The sequence below is a fragment of the Protopterus annectens genome, chromosome 1.part1, assembly GCF_019279795.1.
Source record: "Protopterus annectens isolate FY-2018-M chromosome 1.part1, PAN1.0, whole genome shotgun sequence".
NCBI classification, from domain to species: domain Eukaryota; kingdom Metazoa; phylum Chordata; order Ceratodontiformes; family Protopteridae; genus Protopterus; species Protopterus annectens.
This window is the reverse complement of record NC_056726.1, coordinates 374,053,481-374,070,479: the sequence shown is the minus strand read 5'-3', so window position 1 is coordinate 374,070,479 and position 16,999 is coordinate 374,053,481.

Sequence of the window (16,999 nt, the reverse complement as noted above, 5' to 3'; positions counted from 1 at the left end):
ACTGTGCAGGCACCAGCTTCTGAGGGTGTATTCAGGCCTACTGTCTTGCGTATTAAACTGATGCCATCTTCTTTTTCAAGGCCTAAAACTCGAACCATGCCTAGAAAACTGATGCCCAGACCACATGGTCAGGCCTCTATACCTAAAAAACAAATGATAATAATGGCTGAAGACCTTATTACTTTAATCACGGGAAGCCAGCCTTCCCCTTCTAAGAGACCTAGAACTGAGTTTGCTTATAATACTTCTGACCAGGATTCTGAATTTTCTGTTTCCTCTGATGACCAGGATTTACCCTTATCTACCTATGAGGATTCTGATGCTGAGGACTCTATTCCCTCTGCTTCCCCCCCAGAGGATTTCTCCTTTAGTGAAACCTTGCAGACTCTCAGGGAGCATTTTCATTGGGAAAGTCAGGATTTCTCTGATTCTAAAAAGAGGCTTAGGGATTTCTTACTCCTACCCCAGCACAGGCCTTTAGCCATACCTCCTGCACTAGACATTGTTGATGATGTCTTTTCGGAATCTAGCTTGGCCCCTGACTCTTTACCTCCTGCTCCCAGAAAACCTGATAGATATTATAGGGTTCCTGACTCTCACAAGTTCCTTTTTAAAAATCCTAATGTGGATCCTGAGACCATTTCACAGGAACCCAAGTGCATTAAAGCTACTACTGCCAAAATTCCTACCCCCTCTGATAGAGATTCCAGGGTGCAGGATAGATGGGGTAAGAAGGTATACACTTCTGCAACTTTGGTCATTAGGGCCTTAAACTGACAGTTTCATATGTTTAAGTATCAGCAGCATATTATTGGATTGTTTAAACAGAAAATGATGTTGATTCCTGATTGTGCTGAAAATAAGGATTTACAGGATTTACTGCATTCAGCTGAACAAGTTGGAAAACATACTTTGCAATGTGGTTTTGATTCACTAGAGGCATCTTGCAGGACTGCGGTAACTGGGTCTGTACTTAGAAGGCATGCTTGGCTTAAGGAGCAATCCTTGCCAGATAATGTTAAAGCAAAATTACTGGATGCTCCCTTAAACCAGGACCATCTGTTTGGCAACAAGGCAGAAGAAGTTCTTAAAAAGATGGAGAAAAAAGCTAAATCTATGCAAACTGTTAAATATTTTTTACAAGTACAACCTCCAAGGTTTAGTAGGCATTGGCTTGCACAGGACTAAGCAGTGGGGGCCACCACTTCCAAATCTGGGAGTAATAAAACTCCCCCTATGGTAAACTGTCAATGACTTATTTTTAAACTTCCAAGCACTTTTCAACTGACTGCCCCTTTGGGAGGAAAGATTGCTCTTCATGCAATGAACTGGGAACTCATTACCCAGGAAAAATGGGTTTTAAATATAGTGTCCCAGGGATACAGATTTCACTTCCACACATTACCAACAGCAAGCGGGTGGCCAGATCTACCCGCAAATCAGTGGGTAGAGGCACAAAATCAAGTACTTTCTCTCTTAAGCACGGGGGCTATTCCATTGGTACCAGAAGAGGAAAAGGGACAAGATTTCTACTCGAGACTTTTCCTGGTACCCAGAAAGGACAAATAATGGCGTACTATCCTGGACCTGTCTACTCTAAACACCTTTTTTGTGATTCCAAAATTCAAGATGCTGACTCTTCACCAGCTGCTCCCTATGCTAGGCAAAGATGCCTGGTTGGCAACACTAGATTTAAAGGAAGAATACCTGCACATCTCAATCAGGAAATCTTGCAGAAGATGCCTACACTTCAAAGCAGGCTACACGCACTATCAGTTCTGTGCACTGCCCTTTGGCTTATCTACTGCGTCCAGGGTATTTACAAAATGCCTAGCTCCAGTCATTGCATTTTGCAGGCAAATAAATATTCAAATGTACCCATACCTGGATGATTGTCTAATTCAGGCAGAAAGCCAGGACATACTTTTGAATCATCTGGCCTTTGTACAAAGGGTGCTAACCTGTCTGGGGTGCACCATAAATGAAAAGAAATCACATCTGGTACCCTGTCAACAAATTATATTCCTGGGAGCAAGCTTGAATACAACTTCCCAGATGGCTTTCCTCACGCCAGAGAAACAAATTCATTTGACAACCTACTTCAAACAAGTGGCCACAAAAACCCTGCTATCTGCAAGGCAAATACTACAAGCATTAGGGCTCATGGCCTCCTGCATTCTTCTAATTCCATATGCAAGACTGCATATGAGGAAACTACAATGGTATCTAAAAAGCCTATGGTGTCAACATTCTCAGGATCTAGAAGCAATGATTCCTATCATACCTTGCTGATGCCTATAGTTCCTTTCATGACCAGAGGCCTGCCACCAAAACAAGGGAGTACCATTTACACTATCCCCTGCCGCCCAAACCCTACCAACAGACACATCAGACTATGCATGGGGGGCTCACCTGGCTGGGAAGTGCATTCAGGCCAAAGGGAACTCAAGTCAAATGCTCCTGCATATCAATCAAAAAGAAATGTTAGCTGTACAGAATGCTCTGACTGCCTTCAAGGATCACATTCTTCCAGGGCAATTAATGGTAAAGATGGACAACACCACTGTTATGTGGTACATAAACAAGCAGGGGGTTACACATTCTTACCCCCTCTGCAGACTAGCCATGGCATTGTGGAACATAGCCCTGAGCTACCAAGTGCATCTACAAGCTCAATTCCTGCCAGGAAACTAACACACTGCGCCAGACTAAAACTAAGCAGAAACCTGACCCACCCACACAGTGTGAACTGGAAATCAAGGATTTCAAACAAATGACAAGCAAAAGAAGAGAGAATAGAGATGTTTGCCTCCCCAGAACTATCAATTGGACAAATTTTTTGCACAAGGACTCAAACAAGCCTGGAGGAAAGTGGATGCTCTGCTCTTTAGCTGAAACCTATCAGTTTATGCCTTTCCTCTTTCCTCTCCTCTGCCTCTCCTCTCCAACTACTAACTAAACAAAAAACAGACAAAACAAAGGACAATTTTGATTGGTATGCCAACTGGCCACGCCAGCACTCTCTCCCCCTCTGTGTTAATGTGCCACACATGGCCAGCACCTGCCTCAGACTCCCCCTTCCAGATCTCAGAAGAGAAAGATTTTGCACCCTCAAACTTCACAAACTGAACATAGCAGCCTGGCTAATTACCTAATCTCTCTCCAGATGGATATCATCTTAGATGCAAGGAGGCCTAGTACTAGAAAATCTTATGCTGAAAAAAAAAAAAAAGACTGTGCCTGGAACCAATCTCAAGGGATGAGTACAGCAGTGCCCAATTTACTCTGATTTTTTTATACTAAACGAGATGCTTCACAAGGGCCTGTCTTTCTCTCCCCTCTCAAATCCATGCCTCAGCTTCAGCTATTTCAGCTCATTATAATACAGAACTCCCCCTCTTCTCGAGAGGGGCCAAAAAGGGGCCAAAATTTATGACCCACCAGAGATCTCCAACTCCAGCCTAGGACCTTAACTTTATATTGGAGACTCTTCCTCTCTTCCAGTCAGTATTGCAGACTTGAAATTGCAATCACTTCAGCAAGAAGGATATCTGAATTACAGGCCCTTATGGCAGGAGCTTTCATCTTCATCTTTCACACAGGGTGGGTGTCCCCCCCTCTCCTTCTTGCCTTCCAAGGTGGTGTGGTATCCAGTGTGGCAGTCCATCATTCCAACCACTTCTTTCTAATCCACAGAACAAAGGAGAATGAATATGAATACTGCACACTTGGATGTGAACTACATTCTTAGATTCTACTTGGACAGACCAAAACCTCAAAAGGAAATCTGTAACTGGTGGTGCTTACTGCAGGGGCAGAGAGAAGGATTTCAAATTTCAAAGCAAAACCATTTCCAAAATGGATAGGCATTTTTAATTTCTACAAGCACCATGGCTGATCAGATCCCACTCAACCAGGCTGCATCTACCTCTCTAGCCTTCCTTTCAGAGGCATCCCTACCAGGGACATCCAAGAAGCTGCTACCTGAGTTCTGTACATACTACACCAAGCATTACCATCTTTCCAGTTCTTCTAATCCAGAGCTGGCTTTGCCATTGCAGTCTTGCCAGGCCTAGCTGGTCTGGTCTGCTATCTAAATTCCTCCTCCATCCTTAGCTTTGGGGAATCATCCCAAAATGTGATGTGACAACAACAGGAAACATGAATAACATACGTACACTTACCATAAATGTAGATTTTGAGTTTGTTATTGTTGCAGTCTGTTGTTACCCTCCCCTCCCCTCTTACCTCTTTTGACTTTACCTCTACTCTCCTTTACTATGCTTTAACTATTTTCAAAAAGCTTGCTTTATTGCTGGCTTATGCTCCTATATTATTTTGTTTATTTATAGCTTCCCATGCTTCCATTAGGGGGGCACCTGGCATCTGCATGTTGATGGCCCTGGCATGTTTACCTCTTGGAACGATGGAAGGGAACAAAGAAGAACATGCAGCAAGGACCCAAGACTTGTTTATCAGAGGGACTGGACTTGCAGACTGCTATAATAACCCAAATGTGATGACTGCAACAGTAAATACATCTACATTTAGTAAGTAACTGTACTTTACTTTAATCCTTTAAAATAATCTAATCTTATTGTAAGCTTCCCAGCCCTGTCAATCCTGCCTATTCCCTCTTTTTTCCTCTTGAGAGTTTACTTATTCCTACCCTGAGCTGCGGTGCCATTTTTAAATACTAAAACCTCTGCATGACTGCACTCTGTTTCTGTCTGTCCCATGGGCATCCCTCAGTAGTGTGCACAACTGTAAGAACCATTTGTACTTATGATTGTACTTACATATCGAATCAAAAAAACTGATATAGAAATGCACCATCTTTTGACTTCGCTTTTCTGCCCTCGCTTCATAGGAATCCCCAGTAGTGTACTCGCTTATACCATATTCCATTCTTTTTTAATTAGTACTCTACTGAGTCATAATTTACTGCATGTTCCTTTCTAAAACCCTGGCATATCTACATTATTTTCCTACTTCTCAGTGAACTGTATCTCCCCATTGGTGCATAAATAATAAAAACAAACAGAAAGGTAACATTCAAAAAACAATAGGCTGCCCTATTTTTGTAGTTGCTAACCTTCTCACTGACTGTTTTCTGTTTGGCGACTGCTGCTCCTCCCAGAAGGTGTAAATACTAGAGAAAACAATACAAGCACAACTCATGGCACAGCTAACACTAAACAATCTCATCTCCCCTACCCAACATGGCTTCCACCCTGGCCACAGCACCATGACTGCCCTTCTTTCCTTTCTTATAGGTTCATAGGTTCATAGGTTTATACTAGGCTATCTGCCCTAAGGCATTTATAAGCCTAGCCCAAATGTGGTGCTTTACGCCACCACCTATGAAAAAAAAAAATACTTTATTGGTTTGTTTGGTGTTGTTGTGCAGTGACCCAGATGAGATTCGATCTCCTCACCCTCACGATCTCCATCCACAGGTCTGAATTTCTCTCTGAACAGATCCTCGAGGTGCTCTGCCTCCCATGGACTGATTTTTTTATTTTTATACTAAATCTGGTCCTGAGTCTACCCTCTATATCTATCAACCCTATTTATATTAAGGTTTAGCTTCAAGGTTTAAGGTTTTTGTGGTGGTAGTGGTTTTGGTGGATTTGGATTTTCCACGGTGGATTGTGTCCATTATGCCGGTTGACATAGGCTTGTATGTCAGGCTGATTAGAGCTCTGAGCGGAAGCGAGCACTGAGACTCTTTAATCTGGTCCTTTATGATTTGGTGGGGAGTCCCTTTATCTTTTGGAACTGAACTTTTGGGGTCTCTCCAATTGTTCAGGGGGTCTCTCAATTCGGATTTGAAACCATAAACCTCGAAAGCGACTCAGGCAAGTTCGTATCCACACTATTCCTAGATCTGTCAAAGGGCTTTGACACCATCTCACACACCCTACTTATATCCCAACTCTCCACCCTACACCTCTCTCCCACCACCACCACTTGGTTTTCCAGCTACTTGTCCAACTGCCAACAAGCTGTCCAACTGAAAACTTCAACTTCCTTCCCACACCCACAGGTGTCCCACAAGGTTCTTTTCTTGGCCCTCTTCTCTTCAACCCATTCATTAACAACTTTCACCAATCCATCCCAGACTCGTCTATCATCCAATATGCAGATGACTCAGCAATCATCTGCTCAGCCTTCTCTCCCTCTGAGCTCCAAGAAAAAACCCAACTAGCCTTATCCAAAACAGAAACCTGGATGCAGTCTAACCATCTGGCACTAAATGCAAATAAATCCAAACTAATGTTTTTTTTCCCCTACCAAAAACTCCATTGACAAATCCACATTCACCATACAGAGCCAAAACAACACCCTCCTTGAAATCGTTCCCAACACCAAGCTTCTTGGCATCATTATTGATGAAGAACTAAAATTTGACACCCACATCCGCTCTGCAATCAAGCAAACCCACCAAAAGAAAGGTCTCCTCTACAGGCACAACCGCTTCCTAAGCCCCTCTTCCCGTCAAACTCTTGCATCCAACTTCCTACTCCCCTCCCTTATGTATGGTTCTCTTCTTTTCACCAATCTCCATCTTGGCCTTTGGTCCAAACTTGAATCCTGCTACCACAAGGTCTCCAAATTTGCAACCAATTCAAAAAACTCATCCCACCACTGCCACTCCCTCCTCACCCTCAACTGGTTTGAACTACCCAACTACCTCAGTTACCTACAACTCACCATTGCCCAAAAGCTCATCTTTAAACCTGCCAACTGGCCAGCTCTCACTACTTTCTTAAAATCCTACATTCCCAACTGCTCACTCAGATCCAAAAACCAAAATCTCTTTCAGGTCCACAAACCTACATGACCTCCTGGCCATCTACTGCTGTCCCACTCCTTAGCTAAACAGTGGAACTCTCTCCCCACAAACCTACGCAACCTACTTAACCATACAAATTTCAAATCTCAGCTACTCTCTCATCTTTCTTCCAAATGGGATTGCCCTTGCCACACTCCAACTTAAACCCCCCTCTCATTCTACCTTGCCATGACTCTTCCAGCTACCTCTACTATTACTTCATCCCACCCAAAACAATCCTTCCCCTACCAAAAACTAATTTGCTCTCTAATATCTATTGTACTATACCCTCCAATCTCAATTATACTATTACCCTGTCCTTGCATAATATTTTCCTAAACCACTAATGACTAGTAGGTATATATTTTGAAATATTAAATCTACAGTTGAGTTTATAACAAAAATATAAACTTTATGTAAATGTTGAAATTTCTGTATTGAATTATGTCTTTTCATTTTTGTAACATTGTGACAAGCCAATTGCAAATATCATGGAGCTTATCTGTAAATGTTTAATTAGCTGTATGAACTATATCCTTTTGTAACATGTGAAATGTAACTTGCAATTATTATGGAGCTTTTCTCCCCGGGCCTTCACTGAAAATGGGCTCTTCTTGGCCCAGTGGACTTCCCCGATCATCAAACTTAAATAAATAATAAAATAATTGATTCAATTCTGTTTCATTACAACCTCATTTTATCATATCAGCTTGATGTTTGCAAGGCTGTCCCACAATCAGGGTAGTTCATTTATGTTATGACTTGCAGTGAGCAAAGCCCTTCCTTAACACACAGGGGGTTGCAGAGGAATGAAGGTCCCTGCAGTCGGTTATTTTTAGACTTTGTTTTGCTTGTTCTCAAGTAACATTAGATAATGGAGCAGTGATGTGAATGTATATGCAGCAGGTATTTTTTCAGTTTGTTTTGCCTGTTACTATGTATGAGTAGATGAATGCAATGGAACATGAATGTGTAATATGTATGTGGTGCAAGTTCTATGTACTTCTGGAGGTGTGTGTGCTTTTTAGTTTTCATATACAGATAGGTTACATTGCACTGAAATGTGATTGCTTCTTGTTTGATTGTCTGCAATGAATCCATTCTCTGTACAGTAGAGAGTCGATTATCTGAAATGTCAATTATCTGAGCACAGTCTTCCAAAGTTTTTGGATAGGACAAATCATACAGTCTAAATATGTAAACATTATATGTATTCGCTTGTGTGTGTTTTTTTTTTTTATCTTGTAGCCCACTCGTGTGTGAAAAATATTCCTTATTGTCCATTGGAATCGCTGAATGGTTGAAAAGTGTATTTTCTGCATGCATAATAAGCAAGATTATAGATTTTTTTTATCCAGTTCAGTTATATATTTGATTATCTGAACTACCCTAGGTCCCAATTAGTTTGGGTAATTGACTCTCTACTGTACTTCATAATTGATAGGATTACAGCTATTGAGTTATACAGTGTAGTGTAACTGACATCTTTATAGTATGACTTTTTTTGTATAACGTACTTCTGTGTTACATGTATTTTTATAGCATGTCTGTATGTGTGTTATGTATACCATCTTGAATATATAGTATAACATTGTCCTAAATTGCTATTTGAGTTTTTTTTTATTTAATCAGGAAGAGTACTATTCAACTAATTCTGACAAAAGGGAGTATAATTCTAATCTGTGCAGGTGGTTTTTTTTCTCCTTATTCCCCTCAAACATGTCAACATAGTTCAAACAGCAAAACCTAAGAACTAAATGAAATCTAAGATGCCACTTGCAGCCTGACAATGTGAATTTCTCTCCTAGTTCATAAATTCCTTGCATTTTGTCCCACTATTTCATCCAGTTTGGGAATGTTGTTTACGTTGTGTATTTCAGTAACATATGTCTTCAGTCTCAACACTGCCTACGAAGAGCTTGATTATCATTTAAATATTTACATTTTTTAAGTTAGTTCTTCTAACAGGCTACACTTGGAAATAAATTACCTGATATATACTGCAAATATTTAGAGAAAAGGAAATCATTCTTGCCACAGATGATAATAACATAAGCTGTCACTGCAGAAATTCAGTACTGCACAACATAAAACATGGATCTGGAGTCAGTGACTTGAACTATTTTTCTGTTACATTTACATGTTAATTAACAACTTCTGAAAATGTAAAAATATCAGTGCAAATCATCTTTCAATTGTGTATTAATAAGAAAATACAATATCATTTAGAAGCCATATGAAAATAGCAAATAAAAAATAAGCAAATATTTCACAATATGCTAAAATGCTGAAATTGATTTTCACAGTTTGTTAAAGGGTTTTAAGGTTTTACACAGTGCAGACTCTAGCTTGGGTGGGTCCCTCTGGCACTGTTGACTGAATGGTTTGGCTGTGTGACCTTTTTACCCTTTGGTTTGGACGTTATTTGGGATATATACCACAACATAATATACCTTATACGTAGTAGAACAAGCATATGCAAAACCACTAACTACAAAAATTTCTCTCCTGGGGTCCTCAGTACTTTACTCTGTAACTGTGACTGGACCCCCCTAAAAACCCTCCCACTTGACAGGCTGTAGCATATTTCAACAAAACATTTCTACAACACCTAGACACTGTTGCTGCATTGTGCAAAATCAAGGTTAGAACCTCTACAAACCCTGGCTCAGTAAATAAACCAAACAAATCCTCAAGTCCAGAGACACTGCCTGGCTTTACTATCAAAAAACTAAAGAAACACAAAGCCTAACTAAGTACCAAGAACTGCGCAACCGCACAAAAAATGCATTATGCTGGACAAAAATGCTACTCCATGACATTACAAACTAAATACCTACACAACCCACAAAAATTTGGGAAAAATGTAAACCAGCTACTAAAACCTACCCAAAAGGTTACAACAAACCAACCACCCCTGACACTAAAGTTCCCATCGAAACACAATTCAACTCTCAGTTTGTGAACTCAATTCTATCCTTAGTATCACAGGACAGTTCCTACCTCACTATCCCCCCAAACACAAATAACACTAATACAAGCTTTACCCTCAAAATAGTTTCCACCACTTCAATGAAAAGCATGGCCTCCAAACTAAAAACCTCATCAACAGCAGCCGACCTACTCCCCAGCTATTTCTGGAAACTCACAGCAGATGCTATTGCTATCCCAAACTCCACTCTCATAAACAGATCAATTGTTGAAAACTATGTGCCCAAACTCTGGAAAATATCCTATGTTACACCCATACATAAAGGTGGGACCTCCACTGAACTTAGCAACTACAGACCCATTGCTTTATTGTCCCCCCTGGCCAAAATCCTATAAAATACATCCATACCCAGGTGCTAAAATATCTCCTAGACAGCAACATCCTGTCACCTACTCAGCATGATTTCCTACCTGCCTATAGTACCACTACAGCCCTCCTCTACTTCACAGACACAGTAAACCATCTCAAAAACGAAGGCCTGCAGGTGTCACCTCTTTTTTTGGATATGTCAAAAGCATTTGACATAGTCTCACACCAAATCCTGCTAAACAAACTAAACCAATATCACCTATCAAATTCCACTCTTACCTGGTTCCAAAGCTACTTAACTGACAGGTACCAAGCTGTGAAATGGGAAAATTCTCTCTCCCCAGCTGCCCATAACAAAAGGAGTCCCACAGGGTTCTATCTTAGGACCACTACTATTCACAATCTTCACAAATGACCTCCATACCTCCACACAGCATGCATCTATCATTCAATATGCAGATGATACTACCTTAATTTGTGCTGCACAAAACCTTCCCACTCTCCTACAAACAACTCAAGTAGCATTCTCTGAAGTTAAAAACTGCATTACCAAAGCCCAACTTACCCTCAATCCAAAGAAAACTCAGCTTATGATTATAACCAGTTCTAACAAAAACACTGATAACAGTCAGTTCACTATCTACTCCACAAATGCTACTCCAATCGCTCCAGTGGCACAGGCTAAGCTATTGGGAATAACCATAGACTCCCACCTAAAATTTGATAGTCATCTCAACTTAACTATTAAAAATGTACATGTCAAACTGGGATCACTCTACCGTATCAAACCATTTCTTACCAACAACACAAGATCAGCCATTGCTCACTCCCAACTTCTACCACCCTACTCTATGCATCTCCCATTCTGACTAATCTCAACAAAACTGAACTAAGCAAAATGGAAGCCTGCTATAACAGAATTGCCTTCTTTGCTGCAAATTGCTCATATAGAACTCATCACTGTACTACTTTGAGACAGCTCCACTGGCCTGAACTGCCCAACCTCCTAACCTACAATCAGCTCTGCCTCTGTCATTCTATCTAATACCACCCCAATAAGTGTCCTGCTCTCAAAAACCTAGTACAACATCACTCAGCCAAACGGCATCTTAGATCATCAAGCAAACTGCTACTAGAAGTCACCAACAGCTACAATAGCTTTGGAGATGCACTATATAGTAGTTCAGTGGCTAAAAAATGGAACTCTGTCCCCACTAACATTCAAAACACATTGTACAAAGCCTCCTTTAAAAACCTCATTAGGCAACATCTCAAGCAAAGTTGGCAGTGCCACGATTGCTCCCCAGGCTAGTGAAAGCGGATAAGGTACACATACTAAACCTAGAGTACTTGATAATAGTTTTCACTCTTACTCACAAACACTGGCTAATGTACAATGTATGTACTGTACCTGTGTATTATGCATGTATTTTACCTATGTTCCAAATTTTAGCTGTACACCACAAATCTATTAATTACCTTTATTTTTAAATTAATATTTTCTTGTTTGTTCTCTCCACTGTAACTGTTGATGTGCTGCATACCACTGTAAAAACATGTCTATAGTAATTTGTGTGTATACTGCTCATGTCTAAATATCTAAATGTACCTGAAATTTTTCTATGTGGAGCTTTTCTCCCCAGGCCTCTGCTGAAAAAGGGCCTTTTCGGCTCAGTCAGACAGCCCCGGTTAACAAATGTAAAATAAAATAAATAAATAAAATAAATATTTTGGGGGCATGCTACTGTTTATGGACATCAGGCTTGATTTTAAGATATATGTTTGTAAAGCGTAACCAAATAATCCACTTATACTGTACTGATGAGGTAAAAAAGATGAAATGTGCTTGCCTACAGCCAGTGGGGGTCAGCTTTACTACCATAAATATACCCATAAAAACATAAAAAGCAAAAAAAAAAGTCAAGGCCATTCAGAAGCCATATAGCTAAAACACTGGCCTGTCTGAATGCATTTCATATTTTACACAGTGAAAACTCTAGCTTGGCTGGGTCTTTCTTGCAGAACTGACTGAATGGTTTATTTATTTATTTATTTAACATTTGTTAGCCAGGATAGTCCGACTGGACAGCTAGTGTCCATTTTCAGCAGAATCCTGGGGAGAAAAGCTCCATACAGTTACAAAATAAAGAGTAATGAATGATAAACAGTTGTAGGTTACAAAGTGTAAATGATAATAACAGTTAAGAAACGCTATGCAAAGTTTAAACAGTTAATAGTGCAAAGTAAGACACAAATATGTGAGCATAGCAGTTTCCTGGAATGAGCATCAGTACAATGTATGTGCAAGCCATTTACCTAGTAAAAAACAGTATGTACAATATGTACAGTGAGCATTGGCAGAGCGCAGTATTACTATACACCAGAAGCATAAGGGAATGAAACCTACAGCACGGTGAGGCTTCAGGGAGGTCCATTGCACTTACATACATGGTTGGTGTAGAGGTATGATTTAAGGAGGGTTTTGAAAGTGAAAGTACAGTTTTGTAATCTGAGGTCAGGAGGTAGGGTGTTCCATGTTTTAGCAACTTCAAGAGGGAAGAAAGATTCCCCAGAGCTGTTTTTACATGGAATATTTTCAATGAGGGCTTTATTACTGGATTGTAATTGTCTATTAGAATTGTAGAAGTTTAGAAGGCCAATCAGGGCAGAGGTTTTCTCAGGATAATATATTATTTGGTGTGCTAGGATGAATTAGTGATACCGTAATAAACTGGGAAAGTCAAGCCAGTGTATTGATTGCAAGGATTGGCAGTGGAGGGAGCAGGATTTGGCATTGGTAGCGAACCTAGCGATTTTGTTGTAGCAAGTGGAAAGTTTGTTCAGGTCAGTTTTATATTGATTTGTTAGTATTGGGGATGCATAAAGTAATGTAGATAAGAGATGGATTCTGGCTATAGCAATTCTAGATTCAGAAGTTAGGTACATTTTGCAGTGATAGAGGGAACCAGCTTTTTGTGGACTATGGAGATAGTTCATAGGTTGATAGGTTCATAGGTGTGTACTAGGCTAATGTTCCTGGAGCCTTTACAAGCTGAGCCCATAGAAGTGCCCTGGCATCGTGCAGACCCCCGTTAGTTCCCAGTGCCTCTATCAACTAGAACCAATGGAGTGATCCAGGGGTGAACTTTCTATTTCCCATCCACTCATCAACATTTCTCTTGAAGAGGGTCAGTGAGGTGCTCTGCTTGACATGTATGGGAAGTCTGTCCCAGAGCATGGGCAGTTTCTAGGTTATGAACCTGTCCCTCCAGCATGTTCTGTTGATTGTGTTAATGAGGTTGAGGTCTCTGGACCATGTGCTGCAGAGGGATTGGGATTTCTTTAGATGTAGTATTTCTAACAGAGCTGGGTCAGACATGGCTTTGTAAGTCAAACAGAGATCGCCTCCTAGTAGATGATATAAGACAGAGAATAGCTGGAGTTTTTGAGTCTGTCCATGTAGGACATGTTTAAGGCCTAGGATCCTCTTTGTGAGGTACTTTTGGGCCTTTCCAGCTGTTGCATGTATCTAGTGAGGTACATGCCAAATGGCACATTATACACAATGATTGGCCTAATGAGGGAAGAGTAGAGAGAGATGATGATCTCTTTCTCCTGGATGCAAAACTCTTGGTAATGAGATGTGCCACATAGAAGGACTTTCTGACCACAGTGGCAATGTGGTGGTCGAAGGAGAGGTTGCTGTCAACCTGTGTCACCAAAACTCTTATAACGCCTTCAGTGTCCAGTGGGCTCCCATCAGTGTGGTAATTAGTGGGAACTGAGTTTTTCCCAAAGGGGATGACGACACATTTTATGGCATTAAGCTTAAGGCCATGGTTTCAACACCAACCATTGGTCTCAGTTAGGCCTTTCTGTAGAATGTCTACATCACTTGGGGAGTTAATAATGGCTCCCAGTTTGCAGTCGCCTGCGAACTTGGTCAGCCAGAGTCCCTCCATGTTGGTCTGGACTTCTGAGAAGTAGATGCCAAACAGGAGAGGACTTAGGACCAATCCCTGTGGGACTCCAATTGTGACTGGTCTGCAGTCTGACTTGGAGTCCGCTACTTTCACACTGTGGGTTCTATCTGTGAGCCAGTTTGCAACCCACCTAGTAATATAGGAGTTGATGCCTAGTTTGGTGAGTTTATCAATAATTCCTGAGTGGGGAATGGTATCAAAGGCCTTGGCCAGATCGAGGTAGGCTGTATGAACTGCTTTGCCCTCATCCACAGCTTTGGTGACTGACTCAAAGAAGTCAACCAGGTTGAGCAGGCAAGATCTACCTTTCACAAAACCAAATTTTGTGGGATCTAGAGTTTGGAGATTCCCTATATCCTTGTTAATTAGGTCCATGATGATGCACTCCATAGCCTTACATATCAGACTCATCAGGCTAATGGGGTAGTTATGGATATATGTTTGTTATGTTCTTAGTTGCTGGTCAATTGTAAGTCCTAGTAATTTCACCTCTGAGACTGGGGTGATGTGGGTCTTGTTGATAGAGAATATGGAGAAGGTGAGGTCGTTAGTCTTTGTTGGGTGGAACAGCATAAGTTGTGGGGTTTGTCTGTGTGACCTTTTTGCTCTTTTGTATGGATGCAATTTGGGATATTTTACAGGCACCCTGATGTTTCTGGACATTAGGCTTGAATTTAAGCTCTGTGTTTCTAAAGTATAGCCAATGTATCCATAAAAATTTAAAAAGTGAAAAGTCATGGGCATATGTATGTCACGTAGCTAAAGCAGTGATATGTCTTTAAGGGATCATGCATATATGTCCATGGACTTCCACTATAAGAGGTTTAAGGTTTTATACAGTGAAGCATCTAGCTTGGTTGTATCTCTCTTATATGTTGATTGAATGGTTTAACTTAGACTTAAAATTACATTATAGCATAGTATTAGCATGTTATAAAATGCATGGAACCAGAGCTGCAGATTAAGTTTATTACTTACATTTTTGTTAGATTGAAAGACACTAGAACTGGCACAGGAGTGCATATCTGTCATCACATTTTTAATCATACCTCTCAACCTTTTCACGCAAGAAATCTGGACAAAGCCTGACAAAATGGGGGGACAAAGGCCCAAAAGTAGGGACATATTTTAAATATTTCTCTTACAAACTTAAAAAGTTGCTAGAGTAACAGGGTTTGTATTAACATACATTTTCTGAAGGATTTGAAGTCTGAAACTCAAATGTATATCTTTATTTGGTGACTTCAATCCCCAGATCATCTCAGTGATTTGCCAGAAAACCACAAATTTTATGAGGAACAGATAAAAATATGAGGCAAAAATCTGGACAGTTGAGAGGTATGTTTTAATGCATGCAGTCTACATTTCTCTCACTGTACTGTTTAACCACTGTGGGGGGAGGTAAACATACTATTTACTTTCCTGTTTATTTAGCTGGAGTTGGCATTATTGTCCACAAAAGAAGAAGAAACCAATCAACATGGCTAAAAGCAGATAAGACTTTAATAGGTAAGCACTTTCACACCCTTCAGTGCTTCATCAGACCATACAATCAAGACAGCACATCATATATATAACAAAACCAATAATTCAATAAAACATACCATGTGACTTTACTGCTGGTTTTAAAACCACAACCTCATTCAAACCAAAATTCTTATCAGCTTGGAGAGTAATTATCCACTTCATCTCAGCAATTTCAGTTCTATTTACAATATCACGCCTTCTCAAATCCTTAGCAATTAGCTGTATTACCATGAAATGAAATAAATGTGTACCATAAGAAACAATAAGGCATTAGAAATATCACACTTCAGTATATCACAAAGATGTTCCGGAATATGTTCCTTTAAGGAACGATTCATTTTCCCCACATAAAGGCAGGAGCAACTACACACAATGCTAAATACATTAAGTCTGTGCTCTACAATCAGCATACAATTTGGTGCATATGGTCTGATGAAGTGCCAAAGGCTGTGAAAGCACTTACCTATTAAAGTTTTATTTGCTTTTACCCATGTTGGTTGGTTTCTTCTTCTTTTGCTGGGCTTGGTTTGTGTTAGACCAACCTTTATCCATGTTTGTGCTGTTTTTCCTATACTATTGTTGGATTATTGTCTCAGAATTAGTATGCTTGACCCAAAGGTATTATCACACTAAAACATTCAGCATGCTTTCATTATCAGGATGGCTGTGCGTGATAAAATAACTAGTTTAGTAATTTTCTGAATCAGGCTTAATGTCTTATAACTCATTTCAGTAGTACTTGCATTTCATTTTTTAATTAACATGTATTCTATTCATAAATTTAGCCTCTTAGGGGATCTCCTTATTTATTCTGGTTAGTGCCTCTTTGAACAACCAGGATAAGGAAAACTGATATGGACACGCCCTTCTAGATTTTCTTCTGCTAGGGTGCCATTTGCTCAGCATCTACTTTTCTTGATGGCTTGGAGAGAATTCAGTTATTCGTCCTTCACTGGTCAAAACCCCAGTCTAGCATCCCTTTGTTACTAGCTTTTAGAGAATAGTCATACGAGTTATATACAATAAAAATGCATAAATCCCATTATTAACACCTGACTTTGGACATGCAATAGGTTAGAAAACCTTTTCAAAACTTGGACCAGCAACATGGACCAATGTTTCTGCCATTATAAGGAGTCAGAAAACAATAAAGGGAATTAGAAAAAATGTTATGCTGAATATTTTCCAAACAAATCCCTAGAAATAATTTAGTGAAAATTAGTAAAAAGGTGCAAAAAATAGCTTTTCTAGGTGAAGCTCTGGACATAACTGACTAATCACATTAATCAAGGGAATACAATAAAACTCTTCCAGTAGTCATTTTGTAAAAAATGAAGTTTTTTTAAATAT